Source organism: Heloderma suspectum, chromosome 10, assembly GCF_057233095.1.
Source record: "Heloderma suspectum isolate Gila_16-S chromosome 10, 16-S_ref, whole genome shotgun sequence".
Lineage (NCBI taxonomy): Eukaryota > Metazoa > Chordata > Lepidosauria > Squamata > Helodermatidae > Heloderma > Heloderma suspectum.
In genome coordinates, this window is record NC_139467.1 from 19,972,708 (window position 1) to 19,987,848 (window position 15,141).

Below are 15,141 nucleotides of genomic sequence, written 5' to 3' on the forward strand. Positions count from 1 at the left end.
AGCTCTGCCTCTGACTTTTCCTGGTTTGCTCTCTGCTGCAGTCTAGCATCCCTCAGGTCACACCCCGTGCTCTCCTCCTCCTCCTGGATTCTCATGGAGGAGGGAGGGGGAGCTTCAGGCCCAGCCACCCACCCAGGTGCTAGCATCCTGAGAAGCACACCTAACCATAACTGAACTGGCTGGAGAAGATGCCTCCCCCTGTTCTGGCTGTTCCCCTTCTGAACTGAACTGCTAAATATCTCCATGCACTCAGAATCAATCCTGACAGTGGCTAAACAAACCCGCAAAGCATTGGCACTGGTTTGTTACCATGATCTCCGAACAAACAAGCCAGGGATCGGAAACCAAGAATAAATCCTGGCCTCAGATTCCAGTTTGTCAGGAGAGCGATGAGCCATAAATCTAAGGATGTACGAAAGTCCCTTACCTGATCCCGAAGCTTGATTCACGGTGAGGGGGAGGTGCCCCGTCCCTCCCCCCTGAAATTCTGGCCGGGGGAGAGGTGCCCCGTCCCTCCGGCCGCGAATCCTCCTGTCCTGCCAGGATGCAAATGGCGGCGGCCATAGTCACCGCCGTTTGCGTCCCTGCAGGCAGCCATGATAGGCTACGTAAATGTTTATGTAGCCTATCACGGCTGAGTGAAATAAACAAATCACGCGTATGCAAATGGCGGCACCCATGGGCGCCGCCATTTGCGTTCCTTGTTTTGGCACGTGTAGTCTACGTAAACATTTACGTAGACTACACGTGCCAAAATAAGGAACGCAAATGGCGGCGCCCATGGGCGCTGCCATTTGCGTACGCACGGTTGTTGTTTCTTTCACTCAGCCGTGATAGGCTACGTAAACATTTATGTAGCCTATCACGGTGTTTTTTAAAAATCTAGCCGTGATAGGCTACGTAAATCTTTACATAGCCTATCACATTTGTTTGGTTTTTTTTTTAACTTGGAAATGGCGGTGGCAGCAGCCGGTCGGAAGACCGGCCGCCGCCGCCGCCCCACCGCTGGAGCCGCCACCGCTAGGGACATTCGCACAAAGTAAGTCCCATCCCGGGCATGGCAGGGGGGGTGGCAGACCGTTTCTCCACCAATTTCGGGGGGTCGAATGCGCTGGCATTCGGCCTCCCCGAGATTCGTGGAGAAATTCTCTGACATCCCTAAATCCCAGTTTGGATACAAAACTAAACAAACCAGCACTGGAGGTTTTCTGGTTAGTCTTGCTCTCACTGGCAGTAGCAGCCAAGTGGGAGTGATCAGGCAGCAGCATGCAAGGGGGCATGCTGCTCATTGCTAATAAGCTAAAATTCACAACAGTTCTGGCTTACTGTTACCTGCTGTGACCCCTTCGGTGGTTCTTTGGGTAGGATCCAATGGTAACCTACCACTGGCGGCGAGCACTCCTGGTTCCCTGTGCAAATGTGTCTGGCTCCGGTGGTGATGGTGCGTGTGTGGCCCCAACTGTTGGCAGCAGTGATGTAGCGCTTCCAGGAGCAAGCCCCCAGACAACTGGAAATGCAGGTTTCTGGAAGGTGCAAGTTTCTGGAAGGGGCAGGTTGCATTTCCGGTTGCTTGGGGGCTTGCCCCCAGAAGTGCTACATCGCTGCCTACAGTGGCAGGGGCTGCATGCAACATGCTGCTGCTGGGACCATCTGCGCATGCACCACGAATCAGCAGTACTTGCCCCCAGTGGTAGGTCACGTTGCATCCTACCCTTTGAGACTCTTAGGGGAAGCTGGTGTGAAGACCAAGGCAGGAAGAAAGTAGGACCTTGGATTAGGGATGTCGGAGAATTTCTCCACGAATCTCGGGGAGGCCAAATGCCAACGCATTTGGCCCTCCAAAATTGTTGGTGAAATTCTCCGCCCCCCTGCCCCCCCAGGATGGGACTTACCTCCCTCGAATGTCCCTCTCGGCGGCGGGTCCCGGCGGCGTTTCGGCAGCGTTTCGACGGGGGTGGAGGCGGCGGCCGGTCTTCCGACCGGCTGCCACCGCCATTACAAAATAAAGTAACAAACAAACAAACACGTGATAGGCTACGTAACGATTTACGTAGCCTATCACGGCTAGATTTCCAAAGTAAGCCTTGATAGGCTACGTAAATCGTTACGTAACCTATCACGGGGGTGTGTGTTTTTTTTTTACATTTTCTTTTTTATTTCGCGGCCGGGGAGACGGGGCGCTTCTCCCCGGCCTGAATTTCGGTTGGGCGCGGCAGGGCGCCTCCCCCCCTGGCCTGAATTTCGGCTGGGCGAGGCGGGGCGCCTCCCTCCCCGGCCTGAACTTCGGGGGGAGAACCGAAGCGCCTCCCCCCCACCGCGAAGCAAGCTGTGGGACCAGGTAAGTGACTTTCGTACATCCCTACCTTGGATAGCTCCAAGTGGATTCTGCTGGCTGGAACTCTCGCCTACTACACAAATAGGATGTTGTCTCAGCTGAGAGCTAAAGCCAACTGATGTAGGCTAGGAAGACCTGTTGTGCAGTCAGCTCCACTCCTCCTGGAGGAGCTGACTGAATTGTTAATGAGCCCTCACTTGACCTCGTAGCCTGGGACATCTGTGAGGCTGGGGAGATGGAGATTCTGCCAGGGACTCATCCTCTGAGCCAGAGGACAAGGGCAGGGCCGTGTGCTCTGGCCAGGAGGTGGTCATGAGTAAGGCACTAACTGTCCTGTCCCCAAGGAAGTAGGCTGTGCCTCGTCCTCATCAGAATCCTCTATGGCACATTCGAAGGCCTGAGGAGTGGTGGTCATGACATTCCACAAACCACCCCAGTGACGATTAATGTTAAAACTTAACAGCAGCCACGCACAAAGCAGTGTTATTGGTAATACAAACATCCTGTCTAATTCTAAGCTAATTAGCACATGTAGAGTAATTTAAAAAGAAATAAACCTATCATCCCAATTCAGGGTGGAGGTGACAGAATGGTACTTCTTGATAAATGGTAACTGAGCAGTTTCACACTGCAGTCTCCCTCTGAATTTCCTTTGTTCAAGAACAGCTGCCATACGATCAATAGCAGAGTGTCCTGGAAAGGTGAAATGTCCCCAATTGGTTTTTGAACATTGCCATTTTTCATGTTGTTCTTTTGTGTGCAGACTGACCTGTTTGTCCTATGTAGAATGCAGAAGGGCATTGCTGGAAGATGCATAGTTGAGTGAACCCCTGACGTTGTAGCTGACACGATTAGGTTGTGTAACAGTGTTACTGAATAGCTATGGGGGACAGGAGTGGAATCTGGGTCTCTGACATGACTTGGACTCTTATGTGGCCTGTTCTTGCTGGTGAGTAGCTGAACTTAGGGGCTGTCCATAAGCAAGCACAGGCCTAACACCCAGGGCCTGTGAGAAAGAAATATCATTGCCTGGGATGCATTGTACATCACTGATGATATGTTGGAGTGGTTTTAGCTGGGAGCTATAGATGACAATAAGTGGTATTCTGTCACTTTCTCTTCTGGGTCTGTCTCTTTGGTGTCAGTGGGAGCTTTCCTTTCAATAAAAATAGCGTGTGTGTGTGTGTGTGTGTGTGTGTGTGGAATTTTCATCAGGATCACAGCAGCAGAGGTGGGGGAAGGTTAAACTCCTCCACACACCCCTGTCCCAACCCTGCTCAAATGCCCCACTCCATCACAGCAGTATTTGCATGACAAATGTGTGTTAAATACAGTAATACATTTAATAATATCATGTTTAGTTTGAGCTTTTGAACATATTTCCTGTATATAACTGATGATGATAGGATATAGCTGGAACTAACTGGTATTTTATATTTATCCCATATTCTAATGACTGATTCTCTTATTTCATTCATACTTAACCCTTGTGGATATTTTTATATAACCCAAGCCAAGGAGCTAGTGTCACAACACCCCCACTTCAAACAGCGATTATCTCCCTATCAGAAAATGTAACATGTGAAGTGACCCTCAATTGATCCGAATATGCAAAGTGAGTTGATGTTAATACACTATTGAACACTGTCTTTGCATATCATGCAGATATTCATAGGTATTTTGGGGATGGCTTTTGGGCTCATAGTGAGAATGATGGATATGGAAATAGTACCTTACATTATGCTGGAGACAGCATATTGGACTGGAATCTTGGTAATTCTACAAAACTGTGTGAATAAATAACAGTCTCACAGGCAGGAGTCCCCAGCTGTTTCAAGCTGGTGTTTTGAAAAAAAAAAAATGTCATAGCCACGGTCACAAAATGGCTGCTATGGCAGGAGGAGTGCCCATTCACAAAATGGCTGGTGTGGTGGGTGCAGCCAGTCATGAAACACCCATTTCACAGAATAGCTAAAAGGTGAGTAATTTGCCCAAGAACCTGAGTTACAACTTACAAGGCAGAAGTGGTTTCTGAGTCCCAGAACACAAAACCACTCTTTTGAAGCCACAGCTTTCTGCTCCAACAGACCACCCATTTCCCAGAAAAGCAAGCCTAGTAATTTTCCCAAATCACCTCAAAAGCTAATTTATTACACCTAATTTATTTCTCCAAATTAATAGGAATATAACCCCCAAATCTCACACAGGAATCCCATGATCTTTCTCTCTCTGGATCACCTCTAAACTCTCTTCTTCTCTCTCTCTCTCTGTCAGGGATGTATGCATCCCTTACCTTGCTCCACTCAGGGGCATCCGCGGTGGGGGGGAGGCGATCCGTCCCTCCCCCTGGAATCCTGCCTGGCTGGCTCCGCTCCATGGCAAGGCCGCAGAGCTGCCATCCGGGACTGGCCGCAGCCAGACTTCCAGCCGCTGCTGGGCTGCGGCCGCAAATGGCAGCCGCTATGCCGGCCGCCATTTGCATCCCTGCCAAGCCATGATAGGCTACGTAAGTATCTGTGTAGCCTATCATGGCAAAAGGCATGGATGTAAATGGCTGCCATTTGTGGCCGCAGCCCAGCAGCGGCTGGAAGATGACCCAGAGCCTCTGCCGGAGCCGCCGCCGCCAGGTAGGCTCTGTCCAGAGGGGATTCTGCCTGGTGGTGGTGGGGATTGCCCTGTTCCACCACGGACTCAGATTAGTATGAATCTGTTAAGCAAAACAGATAATCTGGCTTCAGTGCCTTTCCTTGAGAAACATAGTCTTAAAGTTTTCCGTCTATGATTTTGGAGACAAAAGTAGATGGATAACAGTCAGTCCCTTTGAATTTTGTTCATTGCCTCCAACCTCCTTTTCCATCTCTTGCAGTATATCATTTCAGGATTGCGGTCTATGGATATGGAAGCTGCCAAGAACCCCAAGATGCCACCGGTAACTAATCTGTTTGGACAATGTGTGATGCATTGAGAGAAGATGAGATGAAGCACAGAATTCATGACACTTGTTGCTTGTCATTTAAGACTCTTGGTTGAGGCAGCTCTTTGGATCTCTTTTTGGGGTCTGGCAAGGGGGTTGAATTAGATTGACATGAATAGCACAGAGAGATGGTGCCAGTCAAACACTTGTCTCTGTGTGAATGAGCTGGTAATGTGTGTAGGTTGGTTCCATGAGAATGGAGAGATATATCCTGCCTAAGCAAGGCTTTTCCTGCAGTGACCAGTCATGCACACAATTGGTCGGGGGTGGGGGTGTCATTTGAACCCAACCCCTCATACTGTAGATGGTGGGGGAGAGAGGTGGAATCCCAGGACCCAGTTAAATCCCAGGACCCAGTTAAAAACCTTATCATATGCTGCCAAATCCCTGAGAGTAGAGAAATGTCTTAACTTGGTGCAGAAAAGCTGATAATGTCGGCACCAAGTGGGCCTCACTGGGGACATCGTTCCAAAATTGGGGGGCTGCCACTGAGAAGGGCCTCTCCTTTGTTCCCTCAGAGGAGGCACTTGGACGAGGGCCGTAGATAATGAGCATAGTATACAGGTAGGTTCATGCTTCATTGATATCTGCCTCACTGACAGAAAATAGTGTTTGCATTGCAATACTGGCTGTTCTCCTGGTGTTCACTGTCTTAGAGTTCTGCATCACTCTCTTCACTGCTGCATTTGGGTGCAAGACTACATGCCGGAACACCTGCTCTGAAATGGTAACCTTTAGAAGAGAGTTGCTCCGAGGTCGGTTTCCAGAGAACGGACCTCCCCCCACTTCCGCACTGCCTCCGAGGCAGTGCGGAACAGCCTTGTCCTCCGCTCTCACAAGAGGAGCGCAGAGCGGCTGAAAAGGGGTGTGGCTGGGGGCGTTCTGGGGCAGAGAGGGTAGAACTGCCTGTACAACACATCCTATGTGTCATACAGCAGCCTCCTCCTTCGCTCCATCTTCCCACAGCTAGACAGCCGCAATTGGCTGTCTAGCCAAAAAAAACAGGGCAGGAGATGTGCCGAGGGAACGATCCCCTCTGTGCTTCTCCTGCCCTGCTTTGGATAGGCGGTTGCCTCCGAGTTTGGAGGTGGCTGCCTATCTAGATAGGATTGCCCCCTAAGGGGTTTTCTTTCTCTGCTGTTCTATATGTTTCATTATACAGCCACTTGATGGTGCTGTGGTATAGCAGAATTGCAGAAATACACAAGCCTTTTATAGTGGCATTCAGAAAATGCTGGACTTTCCCTGATCTTAAAAAAAAGGGGGGGGGAGGCATAAAGGTTACAAAGCACAGGAGAGGCCCTGGAGGCTGACAACATCATGTAAAGGACCCACAACCTACTACTGAGTGAGCAATCATGAGCGCACAATAAAAGCCTTGTACAGAGATCCCCATGGTATCCCACCATGACATGCACAACAAAGTGAAGGAACACCGCTGAGGGTATCCCACCTAGGGATGGGCAGATTCCCTACCTGTCGTTCTGCGGGGGAATCCGCCAGTGGGGGAGGCGATCTGTCCCTCCCCCCAGAATCCGTCCAGGCCGGCTCTGCTCTGTGTCGATCCTGCGGAGCAGGCTACCAGCTGCTCATCTCTGGCGAATGTCGATACGGCTGGCAGCCATCGCTGTCACTGTCTAAGTAAGTCTCTGGACGCGAATGCTGCAGTGGGCACCATTTGCAGCCATAAAGCTGATAGATTAGCCTAAATGCAGCCATTCTTGGAATCCGTTCTCATTGGGATCTGTGGTGGAATTCTACCCCATCCCTATCCAAGCCTTTTCCCACTGGGGAGAGGACAAAGGCAGTGCTCTTCCAGTCACCATCTCAGTCCCAGAAGCTTGGCTTCCCCAGTGGGGATAGTGCTGCATGAGCAAGTCTCCCACTCACCTGCATCCCTTACTGTTATCTCCAATCTATGATCAGACATAACAGCGGGGATTTCTCTAGGGGGTGGGGCCTGGAGGCCCCCCTGGAGGAAGCAAGGAAGGCTTTTGCAAGCCAGATAGGCCACTTCTGTAGGGTGGGTAACACTTACAGGTCCTCCCTTGTTTTAGTTCCTCTCCCTAGGCCAATTCCTCTATCAAGCTCCACCTCAGTTAACTCATTGGCCTGCCCATGTGAACTTGATAAACAGTCTTCTCTCTGGTAGGATTTGGCTACAAACTGGAACCCTTAAAGGCCATTCACCAGACTTCCACTGAAGTCTTCAGTTTGGTCTAACAGCTCTTTTCAGACCACTGCCACCAGCTGACACCCAGGCTTCAGCTCTTTCCTCTGAAGGCTGCTCCAGGAGTCTTCCTGTCTGCACTTGCAGACCTTCTTTAGCTCCTGCCTCATGTGCTTTCCGCTCTCCGCTTGGCTTCCCAATCTTTCATCTGCTCCTCTTCCTCGCTGACATCTTCCTCAGGCTCCCAGCCTCTCACAAAGACACTCTGGGTGACTCTCCCCAAAATGCCTCTCCAGGGCTCCTTCTGTTAGCTTCATCCAGAAATAAACAATAGTACAGGGCCAGGGGTCCTCAACAGAGTGCCCACGGGTGCCACAACACCTGCTGGCACCTCAAATGCCACCTCCAAAGCTCTCCCCAGCCTGCCCCCTTCAAAACATTATTTTTTAAAATGAAAACCTTGGAAAACCTTAGAGTACTCTGTCTTCTTTCTCTCCCTTTCTAGCCTCTAGACTTGTTCTTTCTCTCCCCTCTGCCCCTTTACCTTGCTATTTTCCCCTCACTCCTAGCCTCTAGCTTTGCTATTTCTGTCCCCACCTCTTTACCTTGCTGTTTCTCCCCCTCCCAGCCTCTAGCCTTGCTCTTTCTCTCCCGTCTACCTCTTTGTCTTGCTATTTCCCCCTCCTCCTTAGCTCACTTTTGACTAGCCAGGCCCCCACAGCAGCCATTATGTGACTAGCCACATACTCTGTGGGAGCCATTTTGTGGTGGTGCCCACAGCAGTTTATCAAATTCCCAAATGTGCCCACAGGTCCAAAAAGGCTGGGGGGCCCTGATGTAGGCTTTATCTTAGATCAGGAGTGGGCAACACATGGCCTGTGGGGGCCCTGTCACCCCATCACTGCAATTTGCGGCACCAAAAACCCCAATGGTTTGTTATTGAATGTCAGCAGCAAACTGATACAGAAGGGCAACATGGACCCATTTAGCTTGAGAACAATAAAAGTGTTCACCAGGCAATCATAAAGTTCACTGGCTGACTTTGAGATAGTGACTCTCTGCCGAACCTACCTTGCAGCATTGTCGTGAGGATACACTGGAGGGGAGAAGCGAGCCATGTACATTGGGATGACCTCCTTGGAAGAAGGGTGGAATAATAGTAACAACAATTAATAATAATCCAGCAAACCAGGAGCAAGTAGCAATCTTTTCTAGAGGCCTTCATTTGCATGTGGAGGGTGGGGCAGTGGCTCTCCACTTGTGGTAGGCTCAAACCTGTCCACTTGGCCACCTCCCCATCCTCTCCCCAATTTAGGGTGGGTCTGTCCACCACACCAGACAGAACTGGAGGCATGCAAAGCAGTTCTTGCTCATTGTCTGTGACCTTCTGTTCTGTCTCTTGCTGTACATCATTTCTGGATCCCGGTCTGTCTGTGTCAGCTGCCAAGGACCCCAAGATGCCACTGGTAACTAACCTATTTGGGAAATGTGTGATTGATGAGAGAAGATGTGATGGAGCACAGATTTCATGACATTTGTTGCTTGTCCCTTTAGACCCACGGCTACAATTCCTGAGGCTGAGGTCTGAAGCTGCTCTGTACAATGCCATGTATCGTCCTGAGACAGCTCTGTGGGTCTTTTAATTGGTTCTGGCAAGTGCGATCAGGCCAGGAGCCAAATTGGATTGACATGAATAACACTGAGTGATGGTGCCAATGAAAGGCTCTTGTTCATTTTTTTAAAAGTATTTATAAAACTCAAGATGACACCTAGTATAATTAAGAAAAAAAACATAGCACTGAACACCACCAACAAAATAAATCAAAGATCAAGCACCGCAGCCCAAAGCAGCCATGAATAGATGTTCAAAATAAATACAAAATAACAATTTTCAAGATGGCTAATTAAAACACACACACACAATGTTATGATCCTTAACAAAATAAAGAGATGCTGAATGATACGCTCCCTGGACTTCCTGGTAAGAACACAAGGAGAGCACTACATATTATGGTATGGACTTGTAGTAGGAACCTGTGTTAACAGTGCAATCCTGTAGATGTCTACTCAGAAGCCCCGCCAAGTTCAGTGGAGTTCACTCCCAAATAAATGCATATAGGACAGCACCTTAGTGTATCACAGACATGGAAGAGAATGCAAAAAGAGCATAGGATTTGGCTCTCCTCCTGCATACTGCACTATCATTGCAACAAAGAATCATACATTACATTAATCTTCCCATTTCTCAAACTGTAGTTATCCCTGTACCCAGTGAGTGGCACTGTCTCATTACAAATAGTATGTAGTTGGTTGGCTCCTTTCTTTCTGTCTATGAAAACGAGTTATAGTAGGGCATCTGTACACCAGCCTAAATCCTGCATTTAAAACGGGGCTTTGTGCTTCCATTTTCAATGCAGGATCACAACTGACTCCCTTTACACGTTCCCCTCTCCCCTTGCCCCTGTAGCTGAGTCTTCCATTACCTTTCATTGATCTTGCCACTTTAACTCTTTTCACAGAGGAAACTGAAGTGGAACACAGCAGGGTATTTTAATAGCTCATTATCTGCGATCTATTTAAAAATGGAACAAAGGGCATTTAGCGCAGGAGATGCAAACTTTCGTGCAAACTTCCGTGAAGGAGCAATCTCAATCGCAGGATAAAAGCTCAGTGTGGAGGAGCCCATAAATTGGCTTCTTATTCCAACTGGATAGAACTGGAGTTTAAGAGGCAGTGCTGAGACCTGATTCCTGCAGAGTTGGAATTAAGTACCACCTCCTCTGAGACACCCCACTTTTGTAGATGTGATTCTCAGCTGGTGTGGGGAATTGCAGCCCCAGCATACTGTTGCAGGCTGCCAAAAGCAAGGGGGGTGAAATCCTGTAGAGTCCCCAGATACTTATCCTCCAACCCATCTCTAGTGTTTTGTTCAGCCCAGAGCTCTGAGCAGTGAGGTGTTCCAGGGGTTCAGCACTTACCCAGGTTTGGTTCCCTTTAGAATGAGGTCATTGGATGCCAATTGGCATTTTGTAATATTTGTGTGTATTCACAAATATCCTGATTAAGCTGGCTAAACACCCCCAACCAGTCCCAGCTCCAGGGCCGTGAGGGCCCTTGGGCAAGATGCCCTCAACAAGCCCCCTCCCTCAGTGAGTCTACCTTCTCATTGCCATTGTCACCTGCTGCTCTTGCTCTTCATCCTCTGTCTCATCATTGCTCCCACTTCCGTTTTTGACAGTCAGAGAGCCAGTGAGCAAGTAGGCAGGGGCCAGAGCAAGAGGCAGGTGAACAAGAGACTGCAAAGCTGAAGAGGAGGAGCAAGTCCAGAGGGTTCTTGTCAGTGGGCCCCTGCTGGGTTGTGGGCCCTCAGCAAGTACCCAACAGTGCCTACCCTTGACACCAGCCCTGCTCCCAAAAGACAGCCAAAGTCCACTGTTCCCACATCAGTTCTCCAGGGAGACAGCCAAATTCTGTCCCTGCCTTTCTTAGACTGCAGTCTGTCCTTGTTTCCTTCAGAGAGACTTAGATTACATCATCCCTAGCTAAAAGGTGGGTAGGAAGAAGTGCCCTTTTACCAAAATGGCTCTTGCCTTCCAGACATATCTCCAGCTATTTCCTAGCCCTTGTGGGCCTGTAATTTCCCTAACAAATGGGAGATACTTGCCCATCTTGCAGGATTCCATTCTATGTGCATATCAAGAACCATGACCTACTAAATGCATTTGAACCTATATGTTATCCATCTGCACTGTATTACTTACAAAGAGGTGCACACTCAGGTGTGCAGTTCCTGTTGACCGACTGGGATGTACATCAGCATCCCAAAATGCACACCACTCTTCATAAGCTTACTACTGAACACACACTAACAGTCTCCCTTCCTTCCTTCCTCCCTTCCTTCCTTCCATTTAAATGATTTTTAGGCTGCCTTTAAGGGTAAAACCCTCTGAAGGCAGCGTACAAAATATAAGACTATGCAAAACAAATACAATAGGAAATCAATCAATCAATATTCAACAAAAGTGCTATAAAAACAGATAACACCAATAAAACCTGAAGCCCACAGACGATGAAAAGGCCATCAAAAACAACTGGTCCTTCAGAGCTTTCCTGAAGAGCTGCAAAGAGGTGGCCTGATGGAAGCCACTCCCTTGCACTCACTGGCCTAACTGCCCTTGGTGGTGGGCAGGTGAGAAAGGCCTCTACTGATGACCTCAGAGTGTGGGCAGGATGATGCAGGAGAAGGCAGTCCTTCAAGTAACTTGGGCCTAAGCCACTTAAGGCTTTAAAGGTTAAAACCAGCGCTTGAATTTGGGCTTGATCGGAAACACATTGACCACTAGAACAGCTGACGCAATATTGGTGTCATCTGATATCTACCGATATCTGGGTGGACATATTTTGCACCAACTGAAGTTTCTGAACCCTCTTCAAAGGCAACCCCACATAGAGTGCATTACAGTATTCTGGCATTTCTTGCCTTCATCAGACCACAGGCCCAGCCCAAAATCTGACAAAAGAGAATAATGATATGATGAGCACAAGGGCCTTTTCTGCAGTGGCCCCACCTGTGGAATGCATTGCCATCGGGGGTCTGTCAGATCCCATCATTTTAGGCTTTTAGAAAGGCAAGGCCCCAAAGACTGACTTGTTTACTCTGGCTTTCCCCCTTTTTTGTTGTATCTGTTCTGGGTTGTTGTAACTGCAATTGTGTTGCAGGTTTTGTCTTCTGCTGGTCTTTGTTTACCAGTTTACTAATCTCTCATTTTTTTTTATTAGATAATTTTATTGCTGTAAGCCACCTTAGGAGGGTTCTTGCAAGGCAGCCTAGAAATATTTTATATCAGCCAATCAATAATAAATTATCGCTACATTTCTATCAACTGTAACTGTAGACATTTACAGTGTAGATGTTGCTTTAAGCTGAGATCAGCAGCTCACTTTGTAATACCAGGGTTCCCGTCCACCCTCCCCTCTCACTTAGACTGCTTCCAAATGGGTGACTCCCAGTGCTAATAATCATTTCCCACTGAAAGCCACAAGAAGAATTGCAATTAACTTTTCACACGATTGTGCTTTTCCTGTGTGTGCATTTCCTGTGTGTACGTCCAGCTATATTCTGTCCACTCTAATGGGTGGAATGTAGTTGCTGTGGATGGAGAAGGCAAAGGTCTAATTCACCTGAGTCACTGAGTGACGGTTCAAAGCTCAGTACGCTTTGTGGTGGGTGCCATGTTATCACCCCATTGATTAATGTTTTTAATCTTTTAATTCATGCTATTTTTTTTCTAGTTGTATATGTGTGTATATTACATTATATTGTGTGTGTGCTATGTGTATGCAGATATTACATTATTATGTATCAGTGAAAACCCATTTAAATGAAAAAAAAAAACTATAGTGCTATAACAGTAGAATTGCAAAATACACTTTTAAAAGTGGCAGGGGGTGGAGGGGGGCTTTCTGGTCACCATCAGTTTTGCAAGGTACAATCTAAAAAGGATTTTAAAGACCATTTTACCATTTTAACAAACAAACAAACAGCGTTAAGTTCTGCACTGAGCTAGAAAAAAATCAGATGCACCAATACAGGATGGGTGATACTTGGCTTAACCGGAGAACATGTGAAGAGGACACTGGGATTTTAGTAGACCTCAGCCTAAACTTGAGTCAACAGTATGATGTGGTGGCTAAAAAGGATAATTCAGTCTCACAAATATTAACAGCAGCATAGCACCTTCATTATGAGAAATAATGGTATCCCTCTATTCTGCTTTGTCAGACTTCACCTGGAGTAGACTTCACCTGGGCCCCACCTATGTGAACCATTTGCCCCAGTGCTGCTTCGAAGGGAAGATCTTTGCGACAGATGACGCAGTCCCCGCTTTGCAGCCCAATCGTGGTTTTCATGGAGAAATCCAGGTTTTCTTCTCAGAGTCCATTTGCTGTGAAGTTTTCACTTGCTTCAGGTTCACTGCAGGGGGTTGAGCTGTCTGTCCCTTCTTCGGATTGAAATCGCAGCGTCGGTAGCGATGCCCCTCTTCCTTCGCAGCTTCGCAGTTACAGAGGCATGAAGAAGCGGGCTGGTGGAAGCTGCGCTGAAGGGTGGAAAGGAAAGTAGCCTGGGGCGGGGGTAGAGCAGAGGGGCAAACATGTCTACTGGGAAGTAACTCATTGCCTTCTGTTCCACGTCGCTGCCTCTCTCATGTTAGGTATCGAGCTTGAGAGTGGAAACGTTCAGCTACAAAGGAACTCAGCTGAGAAACGGTGGACACCTGTTGATTTGAAGCTGCACAGTTGAGCAAGGGTGGGTGCCAGGGCAGATGATTTTCATAAACATCTACTCAGAAGCACTTCATACTCTCAGCGCCAGCTCAGTCTCCGGAGACAGTGGCTGCCTGCTTGCCTGCCCGCCTCAGAAATGTGTATGCAGGGTTTGTTATGAAGATCTACTTGCAAGCAAGTCCGACATGGTAGTCATGCACCCTCCTCCGCAGCTCTGTGCTCTCTGCTCTTCCCAGCTTGGGAAGCCTCTGTAACCCTCCCCTCGACTGTCCCAGTTGTTAATTTTTCAGCAGCACTAATACTGCACAGCTCCTACCAAGCAAATAATTAAATCTGTGCCATGTAGATGTGGCCTTGGACTTCACTTGGTTAGAGGGGCCATAGCTTAGTGGTAGAGCACCTGCTGTACATGCAGAAGGTCCCAGATTTGATCCCTGGCTTCTCCAGGTAGGGTTAGGGAAGAATCCTGCCTGAAACCCTGGAGAGCCACTGCCAGTCAGTGTCGACAATACTGGGTTAGATGGACCAAGGGTCTGACTCAGTATAGGGCAGCTTCCTATGGGCACACCAGTTTAAGAAGGATATTGACACACTGGGACATGTCCAGAGTTGGGTGACAACAGTGGTAAGGAGCCTGGTGACCAAGCCCTATGAGGAAATGTTGAAGATGTTGGGCAAGGTAGATCACAAAATGTGGTGTCTTGTGGTGGATGGATGCTACTGTGGTTTTTATTAGAGCTGTGTGCAAATGGCCTCTCAAAATTCTCAAGCCTATTTGTGGCCAGAGAAATTGAGGGGACAATTTCACCTACTGTCTCCTGTGGGAGGAGAACTGGTTCTCACAGATAGGGCTCACTATTGGCAGGGGTTGTAGCACAGGTTCTTTCCTTTTTCCTCGGGGCTTTTGGTTTACTGCACTGCTCCTGCAAGTTGCAACAGCATCAACTATGTTGAGACATCTGCTTTTCTGAGGCAGAATTTTGGATTTCTTTTGGTTTTTGAGCTCACCTAATCACTGCGAGGTGGCTGAAGGTGCTGTGTGTGTTTTTTCTCTCTCTCTATTATACATCTTTCTGTTCATCTGCAGCCTCCCAGGCCACCTGCACTTCCTGAACTGAAAAAGCCCCATGGGAGGAATTGCCTCACAATGTCTCCCTCATGATGACATTAATAGAAGTGCGGAAAGCTGAGGGGGCTACAGGCTGCCACAGAGATTATTTTACAATGAATCTCTGTACACTCCATGGCCACCTTGTAAGTAAATTAAGTTCCATGGTCACGTCATAAGTAAAGTAAGCACAAGAACCCCATACCCAACCCATGAGCATTTCTCTGAAATTTCTTCTCCTTTGAATTTCTTTTCAAAAGCAATTCCTT